The sequence below is a fragment of the Podarcis liolepis genome (genome assembly GCF_965112155.1).
Source record: "Podarcis liolepis genome assembly, chromosome: 3".
In the NCBI taxonomy this organism is placed as follows: domain Eukaryota; kingdom Metazoa; phylum Chordata; class Lepidosauria; order Squamata; family Lacertidae; genus Podarcis; species Podarcis liolepis.
Window position 1 is genome coordinate 122946318 of NC_139557.1, and position 23971 is coordinate 122970288.

Consider the following 23971-nt stretch of genomic DNA (forward strand, 5'->3'; position numbering starts at 1 on the left):
TTTCTCCTGCTCCAGAGGGGAGGATCCCAACCAATGGATTCAAAACATTAGGAATAACTGAGTTATTCCACAGTGGAACAGACCCCTTCAGAAGATGGTGGGCTCTCTCCCTTGCAGGAACATTTGAAGCAGAGGTTGGATGGGCACCAGTCAGAGATTCCTGCAATGGAGGGTTTGCACTAAATGACTCTTGGGATACCTTCCAAGCTCCATGTGTTTATAATTTATGGTCTTTGCCTGGTGCTTGGCACATGCCCCTCAGGGCTTGCCACATCCACCCTGCAAACAACAGTTGGCATCCCACAAGATTTCAACAGGCCTCCAGCCACCTATAAGTACGGGGACCTCTGCTTCCCCATGCAATTTCTCTTCCACTTGGCTTCTGGTACCTCCAGGATTCCCAACAACCTCCAGCCATGAAGATCTTCTGCCTCCTCTCTGTGGCCGTTCTCCTCTTGATGCTGCTGGCTCCAGGTATGGCCTTCTTCTCAGATGCTTCTTCTCTGAGCTCCAGAACTTTATTCACTTTAAACCTGCCTCTGAGCACCACTTGCTGTGACTCCCAAAGAGGTGGGATCTTGCCCCTCTGTCCTCCTGGAGAATATCCCAAATGGGGCTTCAGGTGGACCCTGGGAGAAGAGGATGCTGGACTCGATGGTCCCCCTTTGGCCAGAGCCACCAGCCAGTCTCTTCTTATTACCTCCTTTATGTGATCCATGGAAGCTCTTGCTTTTAAATCTGTAATAATGCGCTTCAGTAAACTCAGCTTTGCGGTGAACAAAAGAACGGGCCAGTTTCCTGGGCAAGGGGGCTTCTCTCTCCCAGTTTGCCAGTGGCCGCCTAGGGAAGCCAGTGACTCTGACGCAGCCTTCCCTCTGTCTAAGGCAGCAGTGCTATGGTGGAAGAAGTTGTGGAAGGTGTAGAAGGTCAGTCCTGAGAGACAGAGCTTTCACAGTCTTCTTTTTCCTACTCCAGATTTCACCAGAGGCCAACTTATTTGCTTTCGGAGATGTCAACAGCAGAATGGGATAGTGCAAATTCTTAGGTGCCGGCCGCCCCAAAGGCCACGCTTTCGGTGTGGTCTCTGGACGTGTTGCCGTTAAGGTGAGTTAAATCAAATCTTAGTTTTCCTCGAAAATTTGTCAGTGGTGTATCATGACCCCAAATACATGGAAATTGAAATGGAAATGGCGGAAATGACTGGCAGAATCCGAGACCAGGGAGAAGAGCTGGTGGAAGAAGATTTGAGGAAATTGAAAATATATTTACAGAAACACTGTAAAATTTTTGAATGTTGATGATGTTGAAATGAACTGAAGGGGTTCTAGCAACAAGGTAAAATGTAAGATGGGACTGACAATATATAAACTAATTGGATATGAATTTGCTGAACTAATTTTAAAAAAAGGGATACAAAAAAGGGAGGCGTGAGGAAGTCAGGAAAATAAGTTAACTAAAGATGAGAAATTAAAAAAGAGGGAGTTGTCTTTTTTCTTTATGTGTTTTTCTTTTTTCTTCTTTTTTCTTCTTTTTTGTGCTTAATGTTTGTAGTTTTGTATTTTGACTTTGTATTTTTCTGCTTTTGTATTTTTTCTGAATTTTCTCACTGATAAATTTAATAAAATATTAATAAAAAAACCAAAAAAAAAACCCCCAAATGCATGTGACTCATCTCTCTGTCCCCCCCACTCCACTTAATCTTTACATTCACTGTGAGCTGGAACAATATTAGTGTGCACACTGGGGGTTGTGACAACCCTGTCATCTCCCCTTGCTGCCCCCATGAAAGCTCTCTGACCCCTCAGCCACAACTCCCCTTAGCCTCCCTTGGCTCAAAGAACAACTCTTCTTGGTGTGAGAGGGTGGGGGCTCAGTCGCTGACCCTCCTCAAATAGCAAAGGCAACCTGTGTGAAACGTCCCTGTGAAGGTGGTTATTGAATCACAGAACTGTTGAGTTGGAAGGGAAAGAGTTCAATGCACAGCAACACAATGCTCTCCTCAAAGGTGTCCTCTCCTGGGGTTGCTGTTCGCATAAAGAAGAAGAAGGAAAAAGAACCTCATTAGAAAAAAAGTGTGTATGGCAGCCAAGCCCCACTCAAATTCTCCTAAGTGCATACAGGAAATGCTCAGAGGCCTTTCCTACTATCATAGAATAGAAATGTAGTGTTGGGAGGGACCTAAGGGGTCATCTAGTCCAACCCTCTGCAAAACAGACCTTCTGTGTGCAGTTTGAACTCTGACAACAGCAGCTCTTCTGCCTCCCAGTTGGAGTCACTATTCTGGGTTTTCAAAACCACCACCAGCACCCATTTCAACAGTGTTTCCTCTTCTCACAGGTGGGGGGTAACTCTGCAGATCTCCAGTGCAAGACCTCTGGTGAAAGGAAGACCACCCTGCTCTCCTCTGATGTGCAGCTGCCTCGACTGCACCCCCATCTCTGCTGGGGAAGAAACCGCTTTGCTTGATGCTGCTGAAGGCGATGCTGGGAAGGAGTCAAGAGGGAGCCGTCCTGTCTGCCTGTCTACTCATGAGTAAGGCCACTGTGGCATGTGGGTCCTGACTCCTTAGGAAGTGGGCTCGGAATTGGAGCTATGATTTGATTTGCCTGCAAAAATGCTTTAGCTTCTTCTTTTTAATAAATGCAAACGTTGGAAAACTTTGTGTAGGTCCATTTTGTGAAAATGTGAGCTGGGTCTTGTTTTCTGTTGGACTCTAATATATAATGTGTGAAACACTTAAATACAAAAATACAGAGATACCGAGAAAGGATATGTGGTTAGGATTCCATGGAGACATGAGATTCCTCCATGTGTGTAATATCCTGAAACAGGGCTGGGGAAGGTCTGAGCTCCTCCCAAATTCCTTGGCTGTTCTGATAATGGCCAACCAGATGCCCACAGACAGGACCACAGCCCAAGAGTGCTCCTTCTTCCCACAGTCTCCTGCCATGACAATGGAGGGAGAACAAAGGCGTTGTGATGAGTAGCCAGAGGTATCTTCAGTATTGTCTGCAGAACCCCCAAGATCCCCATCCCTGTCTTATAGAATTATGGATTTGTACAGTTGGAAGGGACACACAGGGTCATCTAGTCGGGTCCCCTGCAATGCAGGAATCTCAGCTGAAGCATCCACAATAGACAGCCATCCAACCTCTGCTTAAAAGCCTCCAAGGAAGGAGAGACCACAACCTCCTGAGGGAGACTGTTCCACTGTCAAATAGCTCCTAGTGTCAGAAAGTTTTTTCTGAATGCTTAGTCGGAATCTCCTTTCTTGTGACTTGAAGACATTGGTTTGGGCCCTACTTTCCAGAGCAGCAGAAAACAAGCTTTCTTCATCTTCTGTGTGACAGCCCTTGAGATATTTGATGGTGGCTATCATATCTTCTTAAGGAAAGGTGGTTTGGAAGCTGCCCAAAATCTTGTGGTCATCCCTGGACAGGTGAGGTCCCTCAGGTGAGTTCTTCACCCCATCATCTGGGTGATACTCACATAACTCTCCATATTTGATGCATCTGATGCTCTCCTCCCCCTCCTTTCTTGCTTCCATTCCATCATACCTCAATTCCTCAAGGAGCCCCTCACCCCATGTGAACCTACCGAGACCCTGAAATCATCATCTGAGGCCGTTCTTTGTGTTCCTCCTCCCCAAGATGCCCAGAGGGTGGCAACAGATGAATGGGCATTTTCTGTGAGTGGATGATGTCCCCAGGGTGCTTTGGGGGAGATAGGGGTTTGCTTTTGTTTTTTTATTATGCATTTTGTGTTTTTTATCTTGTATTATCTTGTATGTTGTGAACAGCCCTGAAATCTACAAAGGAAGGGTAGTATGTGGTTCTGTGAGTTAAACCACAAAGTCTAGGACTTGCTGATCATAAGGTCGGCGGTTCGAATCCCCACGACGAGGTGAGCTCCCGTTGCTCGGTCCCTGCTCCTGCCAACCTAGCAGTTCAAAAGCACCTCAAAGTGCAAGTAGATAAATAGGTACCACTCCGGTGGGAAGGTAAATGGCGTTTCCGTGCGCTGCTCTGATTCGCCAGAAGCGGCTTAGTCATGCTGGCCACATGACCCGGAAGCTGTACGCCGGCTCCCTCGGCCAATAAAGCGAGATGAGCACCGCAACCCCAGAGTCGGTCACAGCTGGACCGAATGGTCAGGGGTCTCATTACCCTTTTTACACAAATCAGAACCAGAAGCAGAATCATACCACCATGGACTAAAATACAATATCCACTGTAAGCTGGTACCTTTACTGAACTGACTACTGATCACCAAAAAATGAGCAAGCTTTTGAGTTTCGCAGAACACTTCTTTGGACTGAATATTAAGCAAATGAGGCTGTGGGCGTGTGGGGTGTGTGTGAAAATCTGGTCTAGGGTTAAAATCTGCCTTGGTGTGAGTCTTAAGGTGTAAAGGAAGAAGAAGGGTCAGACCAGTTGATACAGATGTTGCTTAGATAACAACTCTGGATCCAACCCCTGACCATTAGCTACTGGTGGGAGTTGCATCTGGAAGGTCAAAGCTTCCCAGACATGACTTGATACGGGAGATTCCAGGTTTCATGCTGGGAGGAGCACAACAGCCCATTCCCCATATTTGAAAGGATCAGCTACAGCCCTTCCCTAGATCCAGCTCTGGCCATAAATGAAACGCTGTCAGGTTCCTGGTGGTCAAAGGTATTAAAGAGAAACACTGTCATATTTATGAATGGCAAACATGGAGGTTTTTTTGCACACAGTGGAGTAGAAATGTCGGTTTTGGTCCCTGCCCCAAAGGAAGGGGGTGGCGTCTGACATCGGAAGCTGTCTTCCATCAGCTGGTCCATCAAGCTCAGTGATCTCAGCAGGGTTCCCAGCAGGGGTCTCTCCCAGCCCTGCCTGTTTTAAAAGGAGGAATGAAGAGGGTACAACTCACTCAGATGCTCCTTCTAGGTTGGGGCAGCTCTTGGTTAGGACAATAAACAGAGGAAAGGAAGATAAGATTGCAAAGCCCCAACCAGGCCTCCCAAAGTGCATTGCCCAGAACCGCAGAACTGTAGCACTGGAAGGGACCCCAAAGGGTCATCTACTCCAACCCCAGGCAAGGTTCGAATCACAACTAAAGAATCCTTGATGAATGGCCATCAAACCTCTCCTTAAAAGCTCCCAAGGAAGGAGAGTCCACCACCTTCTGGGGTAGATCATTCCTCTGTTGAACGATTTTTACCCTCAGAAAGTCCTTCTTGAGTCTGAATCTTGCTTTGTGTCTTACCCTCCAAAACAGGATGACAAAGGTCTCCTCCTCCCCTTTTCCAGGCTAAACATACCCAGCTCCCTCAACTGTTCTGGAACCCATTTTCTTCAGCCCTGGGCACCATGAACATTTCCATATAACTCACCTCAACGGCAACAAAGTTTGTCTCTCGAACACCATCCAATTTCTCTTTCCTTGATGCCGCAGCTGAAATACTTGCATCTCCCTCCCCTACGGACACATTGCGGTTCGAGATTTTGGGCTTCGGTGAAATCTGGAAGGGGAAAAAGCCCTTTGAAGCCTGCTTTGCCCCTCCCCCCAAGGCCTGGCCTTCTGCACTTTCCACACCTTCCCCAAAGGCCCTGCTGCCTGGGATATCTGGGGGGCACCAGGTTGGGGACAGCTGGTGCAGGAGGAATGCAGGGGAAGGGTCTGGGCCAGAGAGTGAGATCATTCCCCTACCATCTGAAGCTTTAGCAGATGGTCTAAGCCAGGCATGTCAAACTCCCAAGTGACTGTGATCCACTCCAAGTATAAAAAAAATAGCAGTGATCTACCCATTGTGATTGCCAAGAGTTGTTGGGCTTATTTTAGGGGGCAGTGACCAAAGTTGTTGAGCTTTTTATAAAAAATGTTTTTGGAGGGGAGGCAATTTCTTTAGTCTGCCGAACGACCAGCGGCACCCCTACGATGGACAGGTAGATCTCGATCGACCTGTTGGACATGCCTGGTTTAAGCCAAGGCGGAAGGGAAGGCTGTGCCAGAGCCACTGGCTTCCCTGGGAGCCGCAGGAGAGAAATGCCCCCTTGCCCAGGAAACTGGCTCACTCTCTGCCCCACTGCAAAGATGAAAGATTTTAAAGCAGCCACTTATTTAGATTAGATTCCATGTTTTAGGATTAGCATGGCAAGAAGATCATAAGGAGAGACTGGCTGCTGGATCAGGCCAAAGGGGCGCCATCTAGTCCCTCTTCTTGCAGGGGCAACCAGATGCCCCATTGGGGAAGCTCTCCAGGAGGGCAGAGGGGCAAAAGAACCCAACACTCATCCATTATGGATTCCCTGCAAGTAAACATTCGGAGGCAGGTTTAAAATGAGGAAAGCTGAGAGATGTGAAGTTCGGAGTAGAAACATCTGAGAAGAAGGCCATACCCGGAGCCAGCAGCAGCAGGAGGTGGAAGATGACAGAGAAGAGGCAGAAGATCTTCATGGCTGGAGGTTGGTGGGAATCCTGGAGATACCAGAAGCCAAGTGGTAGAGCAATTGCCAGGGGAAGGAGAGGTCCCTCTACTTATAGGTGCCTGGAAGGCTGTTGAAAACTTGTGGGATGCCAACCGTTGTTTGCAGGATGGATGCTGCAATCTCTGAGGGTCATGTGCCAAGGACCAGCCAAAGACCAAGGCTGTGTTGCTATGATGACGTTGATGTGTTCCTGCCCCCTGCAGTTTTGAAATGATGACATTTGCTCTCTCGGCGGCCCTCCTCTCTTTTTCTAGTCACTGGTTGTGCCAACTCTGATATGCTAATTCATTTGGGCTCCACCCCAGCTGGTCTCCCTTCACCCATATCAGACCAACCCCCTCCCTCCCCACCTCACCCACTCCTTCCACTCACAGCTTTCCCCTGAGCCCTTCCCCCTCCTCTCACGGTTCACCCCGTTTCCCCCTCTTTCCAGGGAGGTGGGTGCTTCACCCAATGGCTTTCTCAAATGCTCTGTGAGGTTCCTCTCCCCTCTTCTCCCTGCCAAGGAAAGTGGATCGCAAAAAGTTTCCTCCCTCTCTCAGAACCCCAGGTCTTGGGGACAACCAATGAAGCTGAATGGCGGAAGCTTCAGGACAGAGACAGAGACGTCATTCTTCCCACGGTTCATCTATGGAACTCACCCCCATGCCGGAAGACTTTGAGGGTCGGCTGCCAGTGTGCAACACCATCCTCCAATATAGAGGAGAGCTGATTTATCCTGCCATTCTGAGCCATTCTTTTGAGATGGTAAATGCCTTAGTTCTTTAAACCACTTCACAGGTCTACCCTATTCATACTGTACATAAAATATCCCCTTAAAACAGGATTTGAAGCTTTCTCCGAGATACATCCTTCTGCAGAGAAATATTTGGGGTCAATAAGACTCAACATGGCTTCTGGATTGCTCTCCTGCGCTCTTCCAGACATGGGGTTTATCTACTTATATGTGTGTGTGCTTACCTTGTGCGCTTAGGAACATTCGTTTTATTTATGACACCTTTGAATTCTTATGACCCTGTTTATGGGAGATGGAATTCCAAACGATCTCCTTCCTTAAGTTTCTGAAGGCTGCCTTTGCAAAGGGCAGCTGACACCAATCCCAGAATGCTCAAAACTAGGGACAGAGGAAGCTGGGCAGTTACAAGCTCTCAGACCTACAAAGGGATCCATCCCCTGAGAAACAGCAGCATCAACAATGGGAGTAGGGAGAGGTCCTTGAGCTACTGCAGTCCTGGGTCATTTCAGCCTTTGTAGGTCAAAACCAGAACTTTCAGTTGGGTCCAGTTCAAACTTCTTTATCTTGCACTAGAAGACCCACAGGGACCATTCCAACTTTACAGTTCTGGATTCTCTAATTTTGCTCCCTTTTGACCTGGAAGGGGATGTGTCTAGCATTGCTTCCCTGGATTGGAAGACCAGAATTTAAATTCCCACCTAGCCATGAAACTCCCTGGGTGACCCTGGGCCAGTCAATATCTTTCAGCCTAGCCTACCTCATAGGGTTGTTGCCAGGAAGGTGTGCAAAGGAGGGGGACCAAGATTAGCCATATGAGGAATGGTTGATGGAGCTGGGTAGGTTTAGCCTGGAGAAGAGGAGACTGAGAGGAGATATGAGAGCCATCTTCAAATATCTTAAGGGCTGTCACGTGAAAGGTGGAGCAAGCTAATTTTCTCCTGCTCTGGAAGGTAGGGTCCAAATCAATGGATTCAAGTCCCATGAATGGAGATTCCGACTGAACTCTGGGAAGATCTTTTTGAAGGAAAGAGAATGGACTCCTTCAGAAGGTGGTGGACTCTCCTTCAGTGGAGAATTTTAAGCAGAGATAGGATGGCCACCTGTCAGAGATTCTTTAACTTGGACCAGTTGACCCTCAGGCTACCTTCCAACTCTATAATTCTAGGATTCTCTGATAATAATTGCAATCTTGCTCCATTTTGACCTGGAAGGGGATGTGTCTAGGATTGATTCTCCCCGCTCCCACGAACTGCCCCCTCAACCTCCTTCAGATCTGGGCCAATTCCCAATTCCACAGATTTGCACAGAAACACCTGTCCTTTACTCCCAAATCAAAGCCACAGTATGGAGAGAAACTGGCAGAGCCCCCACTCCACCCCAGCGCCCCTTTTCATACAAGGCACCACCACACAGAGGTTTCCAATGCTTGCATTTATTGAAAGGAAAAGCTAAAGCAAATAAGCAGGCGTATCCAATCCTAAACCCAGTTACAAAGATGCCAGCCTCACTGAGCACAGCAGGACTTGCTCTGGAGTAAACGGGCAGAAAGGATTGGGTAGGGATGGATCCTTCCCAGAAGCACCTTCAGCAGGAGCAGCAGTGAGCAAAGAGGTTTCTGCAGATGTGTGGTCAAGGCAGCTGCATCTCCAGAGAAGAAGGGGGGTGGTCTTCCTTTCGTCAGAGATGATGCGTGATGGGTCTGCTGTAGATTTAAATGATAAAGAGAGGAAACACCATGAATATCGGAGGTGCTCAAAACAGGCCAGGAACCCCCTGAAGACCAAAGAGCTGGATGGGAGTTCATGGGGGTTGTGGTGGTTAGAGTTGGTTAGAGTGTGACCTTCTGCTGAATGTGCAGAGGTCAGGAGACTTCTCCATCCCGAACCCAAATGCCTCCTTACACATTCTGGGGCTGATAACCCAAAACATCTGCTGGTCACCTGATGGCCAAAGGCTGCCCTCTCCGCTTTCAATAACTTTGTTTCACATGGGGCTTGTTCTCAAGCTCCTGTTTCCCAAACTCCAAGTGGCTCCCAATGCCATTAGGGAATTCTCAAGGTCCAAACCAAAAACAGTCATTTTGGGGAATTTAGCAAGTGCCCCCCCCCCCGTGGCTGTTAAGGGTCAAAGACAGGGGGAAGAAGCAGAGCTGTAACTCTCAAGCCTTCAGGGTCGTGTCTCTTTCAGATGCCACAGACTTATTTCCAGACACAGGTATGGTTTTGCCTATAACTCACCTTAGCTGCGCTTGCAGCAACGCCTGTCTCCCGAACACTTCCCAATCTCTTTCTCGCCTTTGTTGCAGGTCTTTCTGCAGCTGCCCCCATTGTTCTGGCAATCCTGGGTGGGACGTTGAGCTACAGACAAATCTGTAAGGGAAAATGAAGAGAAAAGCAAACTAAGAGAGGGAGATGATCTACCTGGGAAGGCTGCTCCATCTCCCAGGTCTGGCCTTCTACACCTTCCATCCTTTGTTCCTCAACAATCCTGCTAGCCAGGACATCTGGAGGGCACCAGGTTGAGGGAGGCTAGTGCAGGATGAATGCAGGAAAGGGACTGGGATGGAGAGTGAGAACCTCCTCCCTCCTGCACTTTCAGCTGGGGGGCTGACCCAAGGCAGTCACTGGCTTCCCTGGGAGGCACTAGCAACCTTGGAGAGAGAAGTTCTCTTGCCCAGGAAACTGGCCCACTCTCTTCCCCACCACAAAGCTGAATGCACTGAAATGTACCATTACAGATTTTATACCAACAGCTTCTTTGGATCAGATTCCATACTTTAGGATTGGGATGACTATCAGATCCCAAGAGTCTGGCTGCTGGATCAGGCCAAAGGGGCCACATCTAGTCCATCAACCTGGTCTCACAGTGGGCAATCAGACGCCCCATTTGGGAAGTTCTAAAGGGGGCAGAGGGTCAAGAGAATTGCCCACCCATCCCTTTGGGAATCTCTGCAAGTGGTATTCAGAGGCAGGTTTTAAAAGCTGTGGAGCTCAGAGAAGAGTCATCTGAGAAGAAGGCCATACCTGGAGCCACCAGCATCAGGAGGAGGAAGGCGAGAGAGAGGAGGCAGAAGATCTTCATGGCTGGAGGTTGGTAGGAATCCTGGAGATGCCAAGTGGAAGAGCAGTTGTCTGGGGAAGGAGAGGTCCCTCTACTTATAGGTGGATGAAGGACTGATGAAACCTTGTGGGAAACCAAATGTCTTTCACAGCATAGATGTCACAATCCCTGTGGGGCAGAAGAAGATGAGAATTGCTGTCTGGATTTGAGTAATGCTCTTGTGCAAAACGACATATTGAAGAATGACCACAAACCAGGCTAGTGTCACTGACTGACAAAGAGAAGCAGAGAGAGTTGTTGCTGATGCTCAGCCATGGGAGAATTAATTTCCCAGCTATGCATTGAGTTTACCATGAAGTTAATAGAGGAAAAGCACATTCTTGGAGGAGAGGGCTATCAGGGCTCCTGCCCCCCAGGGCTCTCTTTTCCCTCCACTGCTTCAGTCTCTGAACTCCAGTTGCTCACAATCACAAGCGAGGCCATGGCTGTTTCTCATATGTGTGTTTCTGGTAGCCTTCTTATTACCATTTGACTCTTGTAGGCTGCTGGTCTGATCCAGCAGGGATCTCCTTATGCCCTTTGCAGATTTTAGGTTTCTTCAGATAATGCATTTAAAAAAGATCCTTCACAGCACACAGTTAAAGAATGGAGTTTGCTCCTACAGGAGATAGTGCCATCAAATTAGATGGTTTTGAAAGGCTCTTATTTGTTGGTTATCAATGGCTCCTGGTACCCCACTGTATGGGTTTGGGTTCCCTTCATGTGACTGGGGAACCGCCTTGGAAAATTCAAAGAAGAGTCAATTTGGAAGGGTGATTCTGTTCTGGTTCACGTTATGTTGTGGAAAGTGCAAATTAGCTGGATAGGCCTTTAATTACCAGCTGAATCTAATGTCTCCCATTTCCCTGGCAAAAACTCAAAGCAGATCCCACTGGCAAGCAATCCATTGAAGAATGACTGTGTGATTTCTTAGCATCCTTTTGAGGTCAGGCCTTTTCTTTTCCATATTTGGAGGACAAACAGTGGGGGAAACGAAAGGAATATCTTCTCAGAGATTCTTACACTTTGCTTCAACTTTGCATGTCAATGTTTGATGAGGGCCAAAAAATGAGAGGCTTATTTGTAAATAAATTAATATCCATATGTCGTTCTTCTACTTCCCACTTTTGGTTTGTTTTGGATGCTGAAGGTTCATTGCTATTGCCCCCTCACCAGTGTCGAAGCAATGATTCTTCAACATCAACTTCGTTGGACTGGTCATGAGGTTTAGATGCCTGATTATCGTCTTCCAAAGCGACTACTCTATTCCCAACTTCACCATGGAAAGCATAATGATGGTGGACAATGAAAGAAATGTCCATTGTGGCAGAGAGCAAGAATGCAAGTCTCGCAGTCCTTGTTGGGATGGGGACCAAAGTGGGAAGATGGGAGATCTGGACACAGGTCACATTACAGCCTTCACCGACCTGGTGCCCTTCAGATGTTTGGGATTACTCCTCCCATTGCCCCATGCAGGACCATATGAGGCTGAGGCTGCTGGGAATTTTTGCCATTCTATGCCGCTTGTTTCTGAAAATAAGAATAAGAATAATAATTGTTTTTAATTTTTTTTATATCCCGCCCTCCCCAGCCGAAGCCGGGCTCAGGGCGGCTAACAACAATAAAACAGTATAAAAGTATAAAAGTATAGCATAAACAACACTCTAAAATCATTCATTATAAAATTAATTAATTCAGGCCACTGGCAGCCATTGGGCCAGAGCTGCGCGAAGATTGCCGAGAGAGGGAGTCAGGCTGTGCCCTGGCCAAAGGCCTGGTGGAACAGCTCTGTCTTGCAGGCCCTGCAGAAAGATGTCAAGTCCCGCAGGGCCCTGGTCTCTTGGGACAGAGTGTTCCACCAGATTGGAGCCACAGCCGAAAAAGCCCTGGCTCTAGTTGAGGCCAGCCTAACTTCTCTGTGGCCTGGGACCTTCAAGATGTTTTTATTTGAAGACCGTAAGTTTCTCTGTGGGGCATACCAGGAGAGGCGATCCCGTAGGTACGAGGGTCCTAGGCCGTATAGGGCTTTAAAGGTTAAAACCAGCACCTTAAACCTGATCCTGTACTCCACCGGGAGCCAGTGCAGCTGGTGTAGCACCGGGTGAATGTGATCTCGCAGCGAAGACCTCGTAAGGAGTCTCGCTGCAGCATTCTGCACCCGCTGGAGTTTCTGGGTCAGTCTCAAGGGCAGCCCCACGTAGAGCGAGTTTGGTTTACAAAAGAGAGTGTGAGCTTGTGGGAGAGAGCAAGGGGTGCTGGACTAGGCAGGACTTTGGGCTGGTCCGTTTCAGGGCTCTTCTCATGCAAAGTCCTTCAGATCCGCATCTCATACCATCTTTTCCACCTGGGCTTTCCCTCCACCATCTGCAACTCAATGGCTTGCCTCCAAATTCACAAATTGACTCCCAATTCCTCCCCTCTCCCTGGATAGTGGTGGAAATTGATCTTTCAAATTTCAGTGTCGCCTGGTGCAAGGACAAAACTCAGGATCCCTACACCAAACCTCATGTGGGAAAACACTGTCCTAACCCCTTCTCTGCTCCAGGAACCACCAATCTGGAGATTCATTCCAATCTTTAGAGCAGTGAGGTCTTCTGGGGGGAGTCTTCAGGGAAGAGGAGGAAATGTCCTATACCAAGCAGAAATCTCTTGCCTGAACAGGACAGCAGCCTTGGAAACAGCCCAATCATTCCAGCCCCTAACTGTTGCATTGCCCTTCCAAGCCCTCCATCAGACTCCATATCCATTTTTCCAAAGGAAGGGCAGTTTTTACCCTCTTCTTTCAAATGGTCTGAATGTGTGCGTTGTGCTGTTTACATTTTACTTGTAGTGCTGAAGCAACACTTTGTTTCGATATTGTTGGCAATGGCAGGCATTGGTATGAAATTGTGTGCACTGCTGTGAATTTATGTGTCCGTGGGAGAGAGATGGGGGCTCAAAAGTGAGGATCACACTCTCATATTATTCTGGGGGAGGAGTATTAGTGCTGGTTGTGAGCTGTTGTTCTGTGCTGTGTCCTGTCCTGTGAAACTTCCAGGGCATCTGCTCATCTTTTGCAACCAGCACAGACACGGGACGTCTTCAGCATCCTTTCCTAAGAGACTGATGTGCAAGATGCAGCAGGCAAGGTGGGGAGCCTGTGGTCTCACCGCTGAGTTCTGTTTCCTCACCATGTCTGGCTCCAAGTCAGACAAATATTGCTCCATGATCAGCGAATCTCCACAGACTGAAAAGGTGTGTGAAGTAACAGGCAGCTGCTTCTGTGAAACACAGTGGAACTGGGAATTGGCCCAGATCAGAAGGAGGTTGTGGGACCGGGAGAGAGAGGTGGGTGAGAGCTGGGGACAGCAATGCCAGGTCAAAATGGCGCAAAATAGCATTTATCATTGAATCCTAGAAATGTATGTTTGGAAGGGACTCTGAGAGTCATCTAGTCCAAGATAAACAATCCCTGAAAAGTGGCCATTGAATCTCTGCTTGATAACCTCCATTGGAGAAGAGTCCACCACCATCTTAAAAAAAATAAAATTAAAAGATTTTTAATTAGATTTTACAACACATTTTGACACAATCACTGCTGGTAAAATAATCACAATACTGTATAAATTCACAATTACCCCCTGCCCCAGGACTTCCCCCAACTTCCCCTTCTGGTTTATAACACATTCATTTCTTCTGCTTATCATCTAATCCCTAAAGTAATAAAATGAACAATTATACATTATAATTATCTTCTTAGTATTTTAACCACATATTCATGTTTTCTATTTATATTTTGTTGGTTGTAAGTGTTTAGTCAAACCCTGCAAGTGAGTCCATTTTCTTACATTATTTCTTTAAATACATCACAAAAGGTTCCCAGTCTTTTAAAAAATCTCTTTTCTTCTGTCTTGTCCTTATCTTTAAGTCAGCTTTGACATTTCAGCATATCCATCAGTTTTTCTTGCCATTATTCTTCTGTTGGCATTTATTCGCTTTTCCACCATTGAGCTAATAAAGTTCTACCTGCTTTTGTAGCATACATAAATAATTTCTTCTTGTCTTTTGGCAAATCTTGACCTTTAATGCCTAATAAAAAGGCTTCTGCTCTTTCAACAAAGGTTATCTTAAACGTTCTTTTCATTTCATTACAGATCACAACCCAATAATTTTTAATTATTTTGCAATTCCACCACATGAGAAAGAACACACTTTCCTTTTCTTTACATAGTCCCCCACCTTCTGAAGGAGTCCATTCCACAGTCAAACAAGTCTTACCCTCAGAAAGATCTTTCTAATGTTCAGTCAAAATCTCCATTCGTGGAATTTGAATCCATTGGTTTGGTCCCTACCTTCCGGAGCAGGGTAATAATAATAATAATAATAATAATAATAATAATAATAATAATAATTTTATTTATACCCCTCCCGTCCCAGGTCAGAAAACCGGGCTCAGGGCGGCTAACAACAAATCTATAACACTTAATTGATGCAACAAAAAAGAGCATAAAATACAGTATAAAATGTGAATAACAATAAATTCAAAAATCAATTTAGGGGGGAAATCCATCCAATAAACATTAGATGATCACCAGGGCTAGCGGCCAAATTAGTCCTATTTGGGTCAGCGAGGAGACCAGGGGAGAATTAGCTGTGGGATCCCAGAGCGGGTAATCTTCATTAAAAGGGGAGGGGGAGGGAAGGAAGGGGAATAAAAGATCAGGCTGAATTCAGATTGAAAGCCAGGTGGAATAGCTCCATTTTAGAGGCCCTGCGGAAGGAAGTCTGCTCTATCTTTCATGAGGCAGCCCTTGAGATATTTGAAGATGGCTCTCAGATCTCATTTCATCCAAGCTAAGCATGACCTACCCTGTTCCTCCATTCCACCATTCCTCATCAGGCTTCACTCCCAGACCCTGGATCCTCTTGGTCGCCCTCTTCTGCACACCTTCCAGCTTGTCAACATCCTTCATAAACGGTGGTGCCCAGAACTGGGGACAAGACTTTAGGTGGGGTCTGACCAAGTCAGAAGAGAGTGGGACTATGACTTCATTAACACACATGAGGATTACTGATGGAAAACTGGATAACTTGGTATGAAGGCCCTCAAGTGTCAACAGAGTGTTGGGGTGCAAAGCCTGCAGGTTCTTGGTGTACCTTCATGGGGTGTGAACTGGTGGTGACTGACTAGCAATGTGTCCTTGGAGTCAGAGTAAAGAGCTCCAAGAAGATGTGGGCCCCATGTGCAGAAGCTGTGAAAAAGATGGACTCAATGCAAGGGATCATTAGGAAAAGGATAACAGTCTAATATTCCGTATACAATGCATTTCACCATACAGTAGTGCCCCGCAAGACGAACACCTTGCGAGACGAAAAACTCGCAAGACGAAAGGTTTTTTCGTTTTCGAGTTGCTTCGCAAGACGAATTTCCCTATGGGCTTGCTTCACAAAACGAAGCTTGCCCCCGCACCCCGGACCTCTTTTGAAGCAAGGGGCGGCGGGGAGAAGATTGCTTCTCCCCATTGCCAGCCCCGCAATCTCTGGGGACAGAGGGGACAGATTGCTTCAAAAGAGGGGACAGAGGGGAAGGCGCGCGCGCGCCTTCCCCTCTCTCCCCGGACCCCTTTTGAACCAAGGGGCGGCAACGGGGAGAAGCGATTCTCCCCGCTGCCCCTTCCCTTGCTTTAAAACAAGTCCGGGGATAGAGGGGAAGGCCCGCGGCGCTTCCCCTCTGTCCCCGGACGGTCTCCATAGGAACGCATTGATTGATTTTCAATGCATTCCTATGGAAAACCGTGCTTCGCAAGATGAAAAACTCGCAAGAAGAAAAAACTTGCGGAACGAATTAATTTCGTCTTGCAAGGCACCACTGTATATTCTTGCTTGTACACACAGGACTCTCACTGTCTATTAAAATCTCTCACTGTTCTATTTATAGTATCTTATATTTTCTTACATCTTTTGCTTCTTGTTACTTTGTTTTGGTTATTAATATACACAGAAATCATTCAAATGCTACCATAGATGCCACACCATTGTTATATTTTTAAAAGTAATTCTTGAACATGTCCCATTTTTTTAATAAAGCTTTGATTTGAGTTGCTTCTCAGTCTGTTTGTCATTTGTGCCATTTCAGCAAACTCTAATAATAATAATAATAATAATAATAATAATTTATTATTTGTACCCCGCCCATCTGGCTGGGTTTCCCCAGCCACTCTGGGCGGCTTCCACAGAAACCAAAAAACACTAAAATATCATACATTAAAAGCTTCCCTGAATAGGGCCGCCTTAAGATGTTTTCTGAATGTCAGGTAGTTGTCCATCACCTTGACATCCGATGGGAGGGCATTCCACAGGGCGGGCGCCACCACCGAAAAGGCCCTCTGCCTGGTTCCCTGTAGCTTCGCTTCTCGCAATGAGGGAACCGCCAGAAGGCCCTCGGCACTGGACCTCAGTGTCCGGGCAGAACGATGGGGGTGGAGACGCTCCTTCAGGTATACTGGGCCGAAGCCGTTTAGGGCTTTAAAGGTCAACACCAACACTTTGAATTGTGCTCGGAAACGTACTGGGAGCCAATGTAGGTCTTTCAAGACCGGTGTTATGTGGTCTCGGCGGCCGCCCCCAGTCACCAGTCTAGCTGCCGCATTCTGGATTAGTTGTAGTTTCCGAGTCACCTTCAAAGGTAGCCCCACGTAGAGCGCATTGCAGTAGTCCAAGCGGGAGATAACTAGAGCATGCACCACTCTGGCCAGACAGTCAGCGGGCAGGTAGGGTCTCAGCCTGCGTACCAGGTGGAGTTGGTAGACAGCTGCCCTGGATACAGAATTGACCTGTGCCTCCATGGACAGCTGTGAGTCCAAAATGACTCCCAGGCTACGCACCTGGTCCTTCAGGGGCACAGTTACCCCATTCAGGACCAGGGAGTCCTCCACACCAGCCCGCCCCCTGTCCCCCAAAAACAGTACTTCTGTCTTGTCAGGATTCAACCTCAATCCATTAGCCGCCATCCATCCTCCAACCGCCTCCAGGCACTCACACAGGACCTTCACCGCCTTCACTGGTTCTGATTTGAAAGAAAGGTAGAGCTGGGTATCATCTGCATATTGATGGACACCCAGTCCAAACCCCCTGATGATCTCTCCCAGCGGCTTCATATAGATGTTAAAAAGCATGGGGGAGAGGACGGAACCCTGAGGCACCCCACAAGTGAGGCCCCAAGGGTCTGAACACTCATCCCCCACCACCACTTTCTGAACACGGCCCAGGAGAAAGGAGCGAAACCACTGTATAACAGTGCCCCCAGCTCCCAACCCCTCTAGATGGTCCAGAAGGATGTTATGGTCGATTGTATCAAAGGCCGCTGAGAGATCCAGCAGAACTAGGAAACAACTCTCACCTTTGTCCCTAGCTCGCCGGAGATCATCAACCAGTGCGACCAAGGCAGTTTCAGTCCCATGATGAGGCCTGAACCCTGATTGGAAGGGATCCAAATGGTCCGCATCCTCCAGGCGTGCCTGGAGTTGTTCAGCAACCACACGCTCAATCACCTTGCCCAAGAATGGAAGATTTGAGACTGGGCGATAGTTGGCCATACTGGCCGGGTCTAAAGATGGTTTTTTAAGAAGCGGTTTAATGACCGCCTCTTTCAGCGGATCTGGGAATGTTCCCTCACAGAGGGAAGCATTCACCACCCCGCAGAGCCCATCGCCCAGCCCTTCCCGGCTAGCTTTTATAAGCCAGGATGGGCAAGGATCAAGGAGACAGGTGGTTGGTTTCACTCGTCCAAGCAGCCTGTCCACATCCTCGGGGGTAACGGATTGAAATTGATTCCATGCAACTTGACCAGACAGGGCTCTAGCACTCTCCCGCCCCAGCCCTGCTCCCACGGTGGTGTCTAGCTCCTTCCGAATATGAGTGATTTTATCTGCAAAAAACTTTGCAAAATCGTTGCAGGAGATCTTGGGGTCTTTACAAGGCCCCGATGGTAAAGGTGGTTCCGTTAAATTGCGGACCACCTGAAAGAGTCTCCTGCTACTATTTTCTGCAGATGCAATAGAGGCGGTGAAGAAAGTCTTCTTCGCCGTCGCTATCGCCACTTGGTAGGCTCGACGTTGAGCTCTAACCTGTGTCCGGTCAGATTCGGAGTGAGTTTTCTGCCACCGACGCTCTAGCCGTCTCAGCGATTGTTTCATCGCCCTCAGCTCCGAAGAAAACCACGGGGCTGTCCGGGCTCCATGCAATCGGAGAGGGCGCTTCGGAGCCAGACAGTCGATAGCCCTGGTTAACTCCGCATTCCAGCGGGCCACCAGGGAATCAGCTGAAAGGCCATCAACATGGGATAAAGCATCCCCTACCACTCTCTGGAAACCATTTGGATCCATTAAGTGGCGGGGGCGGACCATCCGAATTGGTCCCACCTCCCTGCAGAGGGGAAGGGTCGCGGAGAAGTCCAGTTGCACCAGGAAGTGATCTGACCATGGCACTTCTTTGGTTTCATTTTTACTTAGTGTCAGATCACCCACGTCGCTAGAGGTGAATACCAGGTCTAAGGCATGTCCATGACTATGAGTTGGGCCCAACTTATTCAGGGACAGCCCCATGGAGGCCATGCTTTCCACGAAGTCCCGAGCGGCCCCTTGTAAGGTCGTGTCGGCGTGGATGTTAAAATCCCCTAGGACAACCAAACTAGGTGTCTCCAGGAGAACATCCGCCACGACCTGAAGCAGCTCGGACAGGGAATCCTTGGTGCAGCGGGGAGGTCGGTACACCAAAAGGAATCCTGTACTGCCCCTATTGCCCAACTTCCAGAACATGCACTCAGAAAACTGGGTCTTCCCAGTAGGACGCCTGGTGCAGACTAATGACTTCCTAAAAATCACTGCAACCCCCCCTCCCCGCCCACATGACCTGGGTTGCTGTGCGTAATAGAAACCTGGTGGGCAAGCGGCAGCAAGGACGGGCCCATCTGTCTCATTCAACCAGGTCTCTGTCACACAAGCCAGGTCAAATCCTCCATCCACAATCAGGTCGTGGATGGCAGTGGTTTTATTCACCATTGACCTGGCATTACACAGCAACACCTTCAGGTTATGTGGGTTTCCCCTGTTGATTCCAGTATCCATCTGGTCAAGGCCAGACCCGGAGGCAGGGATAGTCTTCAAACAACGACTAAACCTGCCTCCTCGGTAATGACATGGTCTGGTCTTAGCGTAACTCCGCCTCCTGCCCATGATCACCGAGATCGGATGTCCCAGTGCTTCCCCCCCTGTGGAACTTGTCCCAGCCATCGTGTTGGCTGGGGCCTCACTCCCAGGCAGCCCTGATCCCACCCCTTAAAAACAAAACACAAACTATACAGAACCAATAAAACAACAGAAAACAAAAACAGAACAATTACACTAAAATTAATCCCCAACCAAATATCCATTTCACCCACCCACCCCCAGCAAGAGAAAAAAGGAAAAAAAGAAATACAAATTTAAATTGCCACCGACTGCTTGAGGACATTTTAAAACACATTGGAACAGGGAAGCAATTGCAGAACACTTCCCAGCTTCCCCAAAAGTTTGTTCCAAATAAGGGCCTGGGCCCTGCCCCCGGGGCCAGTTGGAGAAGGCCCTGGAAGGGAGCAGGCCCTGCAGTCCTCACCCAGCCGATGGTCCGAGGCTTCCCTGCAGCAGGAGTCCCTTTATACCTGGGAGAAAGGGCCTGGGCCACGCCCCCTGGGCCAGTTGGAGAAGGCCCTGGAAGGGAGCAGGCCCTTTCTCCCAGGTATAAAGGGATAATAATTTATTCTGCCAGTCTAGTTTCATAGAAATCCTCTTCCTAAGAAAGAAAAATTAAAATTAACTTTTCCAACCCCCCCCCCAAACCTGAGGCCTTCTTACTGCGAATTCTAGGCAGTGAGATATCAAAAATCTTAAGAGAAATATTTTTATATGCAACCACGGCTGCAAAAATTTTGATCGCAATGAACTGAAAAAATATTTCTAATCTCAATACATTCTTGGAAAATTCATTCATTGAAGGCAACATTTTAGAAACAACTCCATTTCCCTCTCTTTGACGGTCAGTCACGCTACCCAGGTTTGTGGTCATTCTTCCATATGTGGTTTTGAACAAGAGCATTACTCAAATCCAGACAGCAATTCTCAACTTCTTCTGCCCCACAGGGATTGTGACATCTATGCTGTGAAAGACATTTGGCTTCCCACAAGGTTTCATCAGTCCTCCATCCACCTATAAGTAGAGGGACCTCTCCTTCCCCAGACAACTGCTCTTCCACTTGGCTTCAGGCATCTCCAGGATTCCTACCAACCTCCAGCCATGAAGATCTTCTGCCTCCTCTCTCTCGCCTTCCTCCTCCTGATGCTGGTGGCTCCAGGTAAGGCCTTCATCTCAGATGCTTCTTCTCTGAGCTCCACAGCTCTCTGCTTTATTCCTTTTTAACCTGCCTCTGAATACCACTTGCAGGGAATCCCAAAGGCATGGGTGGGCAATTCTCTTGACCCTCTGTCCCCATTTACAACTTCCCAAATGGGGCATCTGGATGGCCACTGTGAGACCAGGTTGATGGACTAGATGTGGGCCCTTTGACCTGATCCAGCAGCCAGGCTCTTACGATCTGATTGTCATTGCAATCCTAAATATGGAATCTGATCCAAAGAAGCTGTTGCTATAAAATCTGTAATAACACATTTCAATGCATTCAGCTTTGTGGTGGAGAAGAGAGTGGGCCAGTTTACTGGGCAAAAGAACATCTCTCTCCAAGGTTTCCTTCTGAAGGTGCAGGGGGGAAAGGGAGGGTCTCACTATCTATACCAGTCCCCTTTCCTGCATTCATCCTGCACCAGCCTTCCCCAACCTGGTGCCCTCCAGGTGTTCTGGACCAACCTTCCCAGGTAGATCCTCTCCTTGGTAGTTGCATCTCTCTCTCTCTCTCTCTCTCTCTCTCTCTCTCTCTCTCTCTCACACACACACACACACACACACACACACAATTTGCTTTTCTCTTCGCTTTCCCTTACAGATTTCACCGGAGCTCAGCGTCCCACCCAGGATTGCCAGAACAATGGGGGCAGCTGCAGAAAAACCTGCAACAAAGGCGAGAAAGAGATTGGGAAGTGTTCGGGAGACAGGCGTTGCTGCAAGCGCAGCTAAGGTGAGTTATAGGCAAAACCATACCTGTGTCTGGAAATACGTCTGTGGCATCTGAAAGAGACACGACCCCAAAGGCCTGAGAGTTACAGCTCTGCTTCTTCTCCCTGTCTTTGACCCTTAACAGCACTTGCTAGATTCTCCCTAAGGCTAAATTCACTGTTTGTGGACCTTGAGAATTCCCTGATGACATTTGGAGCCACTTAACTCCATCAACTTTAGAAAATAGGAGTAGGATAACTGAGCTATATGTGGAACAAGGCTTTTAAAAGCCTGGAGGGCAGCCTTTGTCAACCAGGTGCCCACCACATGTATTGGAGTACATCTCCCATCAGCTCCAGAAAGTGCATGGAGCAGTTTGGGTTTGGGATGGAGACCTCTCCCAACTTCTGAACATCCAGCCGAAAATCTGAACTGAACCCCACCCCACTAACATGTGAACTCCCAGTTCCGATAGCGTTCAGTTCTTTGCTCTTTCAAGGAGTTACTGGCCTCTTTTGAGCACCCTAACCCACTGTATTCATGGTGTTTCCTCTCTTTTTCATTTAACTCTACAGCAGACCCATCACGCATCACCTCTGACGAAAGGAAGACCACCCCACTTCTTCTCTGGAGATGCAGCTGCCTTGACTGCACCTCTGCAGAAACCTCTTTGCTCACTGCTGCTGCTGCTGCTGAAGGTGCTTCTGGGAAGGATCCATCCCTGCCCAATCCTTTCTGCCCATTTACTCCAGAGCAAGTCCTGCTGTGCTCAGTGAGGCTGGCATCTTTGTAAAAGGGTTTAGGATTGGGTTTGCCTGCTCATTTGCTTTAGCTTTTCCTTTCAATAAATGCAAGCATTGGAAACCTCTGTGTGGTGGTGCCTTGTATGAAAAGGGGCGCTGGGTTGGGGTGGGGGCTCTGCCAGTTCCTCTCCATACTGTGACGTTTATTAGATTTGGGAGTAACTAGCAGGCTGAAGTGCAAGATGCAGCAGGCAAGGTGGGGAGCCTGTGGTCTCACCGCTGAGTTCTGTTTCCTCACCATGTCTGGCTCCAAGTCAGACAAATATTGCTCCATGATCATCAAATGTCCACAGGCAGCAAAGGTGTGTGAAGTAACAGGTAGCTGCTTCCGTGAAACACAGTGGAATTGGGAATTGGCCCAGATCAGAAGGAGGTTCAGGGGGGATTTGGTGAGGGGGGGGAGCAATGCTAGACACATCCCCTTCCAAGTCAAAATGCAGTAAGATTGCAATTATCATCAGAGAATCCTAGCATTGTTGAGTTGGAAGGTTGCCTGAGAGTCAACTAGTCCAAGCTAAAGAATCTCTGACAGGTGGCCACCCAATCTCTGCTTAAAATTCTCCTCTGAAGGAGAGTCCACCACCTTCTGAGGGAGTCCATTCCACTGTCAAATAACTCTTTCCTTCAAAGAGATCTTCCCAATGTTCAGTTGGAATCTCCATTCATGGAATTTGAATCCATGGTTTGGGCCCTACCCCCCAGAGCAGGAGAAAACTAGCTTGCTCCATCTTCCATATGACAACCCATAATATATTTGGAGATGAATATCATATCTCCTCCCAGTCTCCTCTTCTCCAGGCTAAACCTACCCAGCTCCCTCAACCATTCCTCATATGGCTTCATTTCCAGAACCTTGATCATCTTGAACACCCTCCTTTGCACGCCTTGTCAATATCCTCCCTAAATTGTGGTGCCACAGAAAAAGGTGGAACCATTGCTAAAGTAACATACATGAGAATTACTAAGGGGGTGAATCACCTGGTGCCAAGGCCCCCAATTGTCAACAGAATGTAGGGGTGCAGAGTCTGTGTTAAGTCGTGGGTTGACATAGCAGTCGGCACAGCGATTTCTTCAAGTAGCTCTTTATTATGGTAAGCTGGAATAGAACTGACTGCGAACAGCTCAGCCGGCCTGTATTTATAGGCAGCCGGCTGTCAACATTGTAACCACAACAGCCCAGAGTTCCCGCCTAAAATAACTGGCGCGGACCTGAGTGAAAACTATCTACAGACCTGAGTGAAAACTATATACAGTATCCCCCTGTTGGCCCAGGGTGAAACTACACTACATAACACCCCTCCCCACCGAGATAAGGCGTTAGTTACAATCGTAATGGTTTCCTTATATACAGCACTACGCGTAATGGTTCAATTAGGCACAAAAGCATATCGGTTACATTTCCCATACTTAGACCAACAGTGATACCTGTCCAACAACATAGTCCTTTAAATGAGTTGGGCGCTTGGAAACTCTGCCAGACCGCCGGGGACTGGTAGCCAAGTCCGGAGGGCCACACAGTTCTCGCTGAGGCTGTGGTGCGACCCTAGGTGGCGTTGGAACCAACTCCCCTGGATCCGCTGCTGTGAGTGGAGCCTCCGCAAGTGGAGTGGTCTGAGTCTGTTCTGAAACGGCTTGGTTTGGCTCCACGCTGGCAGTTTGCGAGGGAGGTGTAGGTGGGGCCTCGCCATCTGTACGTGTCTCTTCTGGAGCCGCAAGCGCAGTTGGGGGCACCTCGGTAGTGT

General features: G+C 48.1%; 1 protein-coding gene and 1 long non-coding RNA gene across 3 annotated transcripts in view; one reads left to right on the forward strand and one right to left on the reverse strand.

Annotated features, from left to right (window-relative positions):
• Nucleotides 1-23971, forward strand: part of FBXO16 (F-box protein 16) — an 810609-nt gene that overhangs the window by 701111 nt on the left and 85527 nt on the right. The gene's annotated exons all lie outside the window — the stretch shown is intronic.
• Nucleotides 8673-10354, reverse strand: LOC310702907. Its single transcript, XR_014523774.1, has 3 exons — nucleotides 10230-10354; nucleotides 9444-9575; nucleotides 8673-8908 (listed from the first exon to the last, which is right to left on the reverse strand). It is a non-coding gene; the product is annotated as an uncharacterized lncRNA (long non-coding RNA).